Here is an 8,277-nt window from a genome sequence, read left to right on the forward strand (position 1 = left end):
CGAAGAGAATCAATTTTAACCAAACCAAAAGATGATGAAGAGTAAAGCTGCAAGTCACCGTCAATTTTTATTAAACAGTTTTTTGTTGTTGGCTTTATTTGTTTCTTTGCATCAAGTCCATAGAAACTAGTACTGTATTTACCATTTGTGCTCTTCTGATAACAAAAATGTAATTGCTATAATCTATTTAATTCTAGTTCCAGACACTGTTTGGATTCTCAATGGCTCAACATATTTTTGAAATCTAGCCAGCTGCAAGGCCAACACCATGCATAAAAGAAACATAAATTTCCACAGTTTTACATACACTAGTGATACCATGGAACAAATAGATCCCTTGTATTCTCATAGGACCTCAAATATTCTGGAATCATTTACTTGTTTGAGGATGATTTATTTATTCATTGTTTCTATTGGATTTATGATTTTGGAACTGCAAAATCCTGTAGATGAGGAAGAACGTGCATTTCCTAAAGCAATTTACATATATCTTAGCACATTGATCGAGGGCAACAAAGATCACTAGAAGACGGCTAGTCAAATAAACACGCACAAGCACATGAAGATGCTTTTACCTTAGCAGCTGTAGCCAGTGGCAACTTATGACAAGCAAGCTGCAGCAGCAATAATTGAACAGAAGATCTAAGCCGTTACACGAAGAGGATGGACTATTCATAGTTGGGTTTACAGCATCTTGGAAGATTTCCTCAAGTGTGGTCTTCAAGAGTGCATGCCTTTAATGAATGCTGCCTCCTCAATCTACATCTTGACTGCTGAGCGCGTACCTAAAATAATATAACCAGAAAATGGCTATCATGTTGTGCCAGCATCCTCATGAACTTTGTAATACATGCCAATGAGTCGTAACTGTGCTGATGTCTTAAAGCATGAATCCATGGGCTGCTATGAATTTGTTTTCAGCATATGTTTCACTGTCTCAAGTTTCGGAAAGTTACTGCAAATTACTGGTGTGCCTTACAGGTCAAGGTCAATCGACGCCAGCATGGCATTGTAGTCAAACACATTACACATATACCAATTGCAATTTAGAATCATCTATAAACCTGTCAAGTTATAGAGCTCTATCTCCCTAATCTAAATTCCATGTTTGAGTCTTAGAGAAAGCATAAACCCCTTTTCAATGTATAAAATGATTCTTGAGCTCATCAAGACAATAAGAAACTTAAGCGATGACGCTTTGATAAAGTACCAGGAAGAGTGGGTAAGCCATGAGGCTTTGATGAAGTACAAGGAAGAGCAGGCTCAGTAATCTTGTCAATCACACAAGAATATTCCCCTGCCAAAAAAGTTAAACAAAAGGGGGGAAAAAAATCAATCAGCAGTTAATATTTCAGACCAAAAATTGATTATTAAAATAAAATAGCAAATTGTTAGAGCTCAAGAAACTATCATGAGAGATCATGCCCATTAGTATTGGAAAATCCTTCATTGTAGTCACTTTTCAATAATTATGTCACCAACAAATCTTTAGTTTAAATGCAATAAAAAAGATTTAAAAAATTTTAAAGGCATGATAAAGCACCAAAGCATACCCGTAAGTTTTTCTGAACAAGACTCCAAGGACAATGGTTAATATGGAACCTCCTGGATGGCCAGCCACATTCTATTTTGTTGAATAGTGAGAGTGAAGCTCATTCGACCACTGTAAATGTTCAGTTGAAGCCAACATCTGGATTGAAACATAACCCTCATCCAGCATCTGCAACCAGAGCGCTTCCAGGATTGTGTATATTTTGTCCCTTTCTGGATGCATACTATCTTCGGCAAAGAACACATTGATCTTACTCTGAATTTCAATCCAGCTCTGACCAGGAACTTTCCTTACACCTCTTTCTTTCATTGAGCCCCTTAATCTAGCGACTTCCTCCCACTTTCCGGAAGAAGCATATATGTTGCAAAGCAATACAAGAGCGGCAGAATTTGTAGGATCGATTTTCAAAATATTCTCAGCCGCTCGTTTCTCAACATCAACATTCCCATGGGTTTTACAGGAAGCTAACAGAGACTTCCATACCACGATATCAGCGTCAAAAGCCATTTGGTTGATAAAATCCTCAGCTTCATGTACACGTCCAGCACGAGCAAGCAAGTAAACCACACAAGAATTATGCTCTCTTGTTGGTATAATCCCAAACTCATTTTCCATGATCCTATACAACTGCAACCCTTCTTCTACCAGTCCAACGTGACTGCAGGCTGCAAGAACACGAACAAGTGTCACATGATTTGGCCTAACTCCTAGACTTCTCATCCTTCTGAACAGTTTAAGAGCTTCCTCTCCACATCCAAACTGAGCATATCCCATAATCAAACTACTCCACGAGACAACATCTGGATCTTCCATAAAGTTAAAGAGTTCCCAAGCACTTCCAAAGGAGCCATATTTTATATACATGTCGATCAATCCATTCCTGACAAAAACATCAAGTGCAAGCCCAGTTTTCATTATGTAGCAATGAAGTTGAGTTCCCATTTCTAAAGTAGCCATTTCTGCGCAAGCCCCCATTACATCATTGAAAGTAATGTGATCTGGCTTAGTTTGAGAAGCAAGCATTAGGCTAACCAATCTGAATAACTCTCCAGCATCGTTGTGCTGAAGACAAGCTGCAAGAATTGAGTTTCAAGAAACTAAATCTGCATTCTTGCCCAGCTCTTTAAATACCAGTAAGGCATTGCAGAGAACAGAGCACTTAGCATACATGGTCAGCATAGCATTACAGACAGGAACATTAGAATCAAACCCCATCTTAATAATATAGGAGTGAATTTGCATAGCCTGATAAAGTGTCAAAGGGCTGGTGCGAGCACAAAGTAGGGAACGAACAGTGAGCCCATCAGGTATCAGCTCACGGTCCCTCATTTCTGAAAAGAGTGACATGGCTTCGTTGGCATTGCTACGACTAGCAACCCCAGCAATAATTGCATTCCATGATGCTAAATCAGGGCTTTCTATCTCATTAAATACAGTTCTTGCAAAATCTAACAAACCACATCGGGCATACATGTCACAAAGGGAACATCCGGCAAAAATATCTCCACCCAACCCGAATTTTATGCATATACCATGTATCTGCCTCCCACATTCATGATGTAGGAGACTGCTACAAGCACTAAAAACACTGCCAAATATAAATTCATTTGGCTGGTAACCACCATGATGGAGCATTTCATTAAAATGGCTCAAAGCTTCTAACTCATAACCAAGTTTGGAAAACCCAGCAATAATTGAACCCCATGAAGTTATATCCTTCCTAGCGATACTGGAAAACACATTCCATGCATCCAAAATTCGATCAAACTTTGTGTACATTGCGATTAGAGCATTCTGTGAAATCAGATGAGAACCATGTTCTGATTTTATGACATGGGCATGAAGTTGCCTTCCTAAGCCAACACAGCATAGACCAGAGCAAGCTCTTATTATGCTTCCAAAGGTAAACTGATCCGGCATAACTCCTGACTGTAGCATTTGTATGTACAGTTCAATCGCATCATTTTCTTGGCCGTTCTGAGAGCATCCAGCGATCATAGCAGTCCAAGAGACCACATTCCTTTGCGGCATTTCATCAAAAACCATTCTAGCATCCTCCAATGAACCACATTTGCCTTACATATTAAGAATATGGTTATGTAGAACAACATCTGGCTGACAGTTGGACGATAAAATATGATCATGGACTTTTCTTCCAAGTTGTAGAGATCTCAGAGAAGAGCATGCAGAGATTAAACCAGCATAAGTGCTAGGTCTTATCCTGAAGTTTGTATTGTTTTGCAAGAAGTCAAATGCTACAAGAGCTTCATTGTACATGTTTTGCTTGCAGAGAGAGCTAATGTAATCATTGCTGAACTGTTCAGTCCTAAAGTAAGTTAGAGCATTTGATTGTACAATAGGCTGACTGTGGTAGAAGGTGAACCGCAGTTGGGTTTTTAAGTTTCTAATCTTGGTCACAGCATTTCAGAAAGAAAATAGTCTAGAACTAAAGGATAAGAATGTTGAGATTCTATTTGTATTTGGATTTTAAAAGTAATAGTAGGAAGCAACAAATGTAAGTGGTAAATTGCATGAACTGAGAGGCAAAATCCAACTCTTATGTTACTCCATGAACTTGAATAAATCAAAGTCCCAAATATCATCGAATCTTCTCGGAAAAGAATCCACCACCTCCCCAGCTTGATCCAACAACATACACATAGTTCAAATGCATCCCAATACTCACAACACCACCTAGGCAAATGACAAATAAAGAAAACATAATCAACATATTGCGCTAACAAGCACGGATACAAACTCTCGTACAAATTTTTTGTATACAAATCGATATGTCATCATATCATTGGTTGGATGATGTAAATGGGGCGAACTTCCAAATCGAATCAAACTTATGCTAAATGAATTTTTCAAGCAATCAAAATGCTCCCCTCACAAATTTTTTCACGGGAACAAAAATGTGAAAGCCTGTAAGAGGCAATTCTTCAAATAAGAAGACTGCAAAATGGTTAAAAATTTATAATACATTAGAACAATGGATACAAAGGCTACGACGTCTTGCAATGACAACTAAGTTCCAATGAAACACAAACTTTTTCGATAAAGCGTGAAAGCAATGAAACTAGACATGGAGTTAGAAGCAGAAATGAACGGTAAAGCCATCATAGCAAAAGAACGAAACTGCAGATAATTAAATTAAATTACCTTAAGATTGTGGATTGTAGTGACTGTATTCAAGCAACCTCGTTCTTAAAATCTGAATTTAAACAAAAAAAAAAAGGGTTAAAATAAAGTAGACTGAAAATAATGCGAGCAGGTCTTTGAGCAGCAAAATGGCGCGCTTCAAGAGTTTAACGGTAATAGGGGTAAAATTGGCAATTCAATTACCGAATACGACGTCGTAGAAATTGAATTTAGTTCATTTTCTTACAAATTTAAACAGCCAAACAGGTAAAGATTGTTTATTTCTTCTTTTAATAAGATAATACAATCAACCATTGAAAGTATGAAGTATAGTTGAATTTAATCTGAATATTATCTATATTAATACTTTTTAAAATAAATATACATATGCAGGGGCGAAAGCTCAAAACTTTGATTATAACGGCTGGAGTGAATAATGTATATATAATTTAAAGATATTTTTTAATTTCTATTATAATTTAGGGGATATCATGTATATTTAAAAAGAATTAAAAGTTTCACAGGAGCTATGACCCACTCTAGTCTTCATTAAGATCCGCCGCCGAATATATGTCTTAATATTATTTATTTATTATATGACAAACTTAATAATATCTCTCAAACTATATTCCCAATGAATTTTAATGTTACATAATTGGTAATTATTAATTTTTATAAAATAAAAATCTCATCATATCTTTTAATCTTTATCATAATTAAATTTGGGACTATGGCATGTTATGGAAACTTCCGTAATTTGATATTAAAACGATAAGTGAGAATCTTATCCATGTAAAATTTTAGATTGACAACACCTACTAGCATGAGTATGTGTGTAATTGATTAGAATTGATTCTCTCATGATTTAATTTTACTTGTATTGCAAGTCATCTCCTCTGTGGTCATGTTTTCATAGTTGTCGAATTTGTGGGCTTTTTTATTTTATTATCTTTTTTAAGTCTTTGACACAGAAAATCGACGAAGTTTTAATCTAATTATTGGTAATACTCAGCTACATTGACTAAAAGTAAACCAACGAACAATTGAATAATTTTTATTGACATCACGCCCAACCAATAACCACACCGTTTCTTGTAAAATCAAAATGAAACCATTGGAAGTTGAGTGATTGTATGAGTTCTTTTATTGAATCATATACTATGGGATTTCATAGTCTTGATGGTTTTCTTTCTCTTTAGGTGGATGCTGGGTTGCTTTGGTGGAAGTTTATTGATCACTTTGAAAAGTTTGGTGAGTACTTTCATGTATCAAGTTCAGAGTTTTGTAATTTTGAGGGCCAAATTTGCTTGGATTATTTATAATCCTTCTATTACTGAACAAATATTCTGCTCTAATTTCCAGTATGTTTTATATTTTATTTGACTAGGGGATAGCCCTTCTATATATGCTTTTTTTTTTGTTATCTTTTTAATTAGGGATGGCAATGGGGAAGGGAGGGGAGGGGACCAATCTCCCCGTATCCATCCCCGATATTTTGCTTATGTCTCCGTCCCCTCCCCATCCCCGTTAGAATTACTTGAGAGAATCTCCATTCCCTCCCCGAATAATAACAGGGGATCCCTGATGGTCTTCGATCCCTGAATAACTAATAGATTTTTTTTTGTTTTTGATTTTGAGTTAATCATATTAAAATAAAAAATTCAAATAAAAGTAAAGTTTAAAATATATCTTGCATTAATATCCATTACAAAAGTCACATACATTAAATTAGTAAGTAACGCAACATGCAAGGGATACAAACTTCTTTTACAAATTATCGTGAACAAATTAATAATCTAATACAAAATTGTTACAAATAAAATTGAATTTAGATTCAAAGTTAACTTTTTCAACGGTGGCGTGGGCACTTTATAAATGTGGACTATTCCATTTACAGTACAATAGTTAAGTCGGAGCAAATCAAGAGCAAATATTAGATTAGATTAGATTAGATATTAAAATTGTGATTCACTGTGGGCAATAATAACATCTAAAAATAAATAAAAAATAGATTTAAGTTTAAAATATTTAATGAATATTAAAATTAAAACAAAATTTTTGGGCTAATAGAATCTTCCTGGTCTTTTTAATGTCCTAAATAAAAATTTAGAACTTTAATTAGTTAATTAGACCTAAAAGTTTAATAATATAAATATTTTGATATTTGTTATTTTTACCAATATTTATAATTTTATAATTTATTTACTAATAATTTTAAAAAATAAAAATAAAATGGGGAAATGGGTAGGGGATGGGTTTCCACCTCATCCTCGTCCCCTCCCCGAATAAAAAATTGGGTAAAAATTTTTTCCCATCCCTTCCCCGAATAAGAAATTGGGTATGAAATTATTCTCATATTCTCCCCGAATGGGGAAAATCTCCGAGGGTACCTGTCCCCATGGGGATTTTTGTCATCCCTATTTTTAAGCTTATTTTTCAGTCAACGATTGTGGGAAAAAAACAAAAAAAGAGTTTTGTCAAAGACAAGTCAAGCTTCCACCACAGCTGCTAAACAGCCCAAACAGACATAATCCAACTTAGATTGAAAACACATTTAAAAATGCGCCTGTTGAGGTCCATGTTGTGCCATCATTATTTGAGTCTAAGTAGACCAACAGAACACAAAAGGATGCTCACCTTCAAATTTTGAAATCCTTTTATGGGATATGTGACATTCATGAAGAAATTTTTTTTCTTAATTTCTTAGTTTTAAAACGGAAATTTCTTTGAAAGCTTGTTGCATTGGTGTTTTTACTGCAAGAAATTCTTGAGGAATGCATTGCATTGTGGGTCGAGATTTTGTCCGAGGACGCAAGCAAGGAAATGCTATTGTTGAAACAAGGATAATATCTTGAACAATCTTTTGATTCACTGAAGGTGAGAGACGTTAGTCTAAGATATCGATCAGCATGATTTTTTGACCCAATGATGATGATAATGACGAGAGAATTCTCCTAGATGTGTTCTCATTAATACTTCGAGTGCTACCACCCTAAAGCTGTAGACATCACATTTCTCTGTCACAACCATAGTGTAGGTAAGTTCTACATGAAAAGATGAAGTGTAAGAAAATAAACAATTGTGATGCTTGATATGTCGTGATAAACAATTTATGGTGTGCAGTTGTGATTTAGGTGTGACAAAGTGTGAGCCTAATTTTGTTATTTAACGTGGCTTGGTGAAATTTCCACCTCAAACATTTGAGTGGAAATTTGGACTGATTGGTCTGCAATCCGCCTGATTTTGTTCTGTGGTTCAAAGAGCAAGGTTCAAAAGCATATTCAGGCATTGATATGGCCTAAAAAGCTCTTGTTGCAACTTTGACTTCAGCTTAAATACTCACAAGTGCTAGTATGTGTGAAATTGCACACCAAAAAGTTTCGAGGAAAGACTCGAGGGACCACAACAATCTAACTTAAACCTCAGACTTCTTAGACTCTTATAGCTTTGGTGGCAAGACTTTCCTACAAAACTATATGGTTACTCTACTCTGGCCTTCAACTATTCCTAGTGAGAATAGTATTATATATGTGAATAATATTGTATGTGTGAATAGTATATTTAGTTCGAATAATTGCGATCAA

At 35.4% G+C, this 8,277-nt stretch overlaps 1 pseudogene; it reads right to left on the reverse strand.

The window, feature by feature from the left end:
• Positions 1–1,257: 1,257 nt before the first annotated feature.
• Positions 1,258–3,976, reverse strand: LOC18038847 (annotated as a pseudogene).
• Between the last annotated feature and the right edge of the window lie 4,301 nt (positions 3,977–8,277).

This window comes from Citrus clementina, unplaced genomic scaffold (assembly GCF_000493195.1).
Source record: "Citrus clementina cultivar Clemenules unplaced genomic scaffold, Citrus_clementina_v1.0 scaffold_6, whole genome shotgun sequence".
NCBI classification, from domain to species: Eukaryota; Viridiplantae; Streptophyta; class Magnoliopsida; order Sapindales; family Rutaceae; genus Citrus; species Citrus x clementina.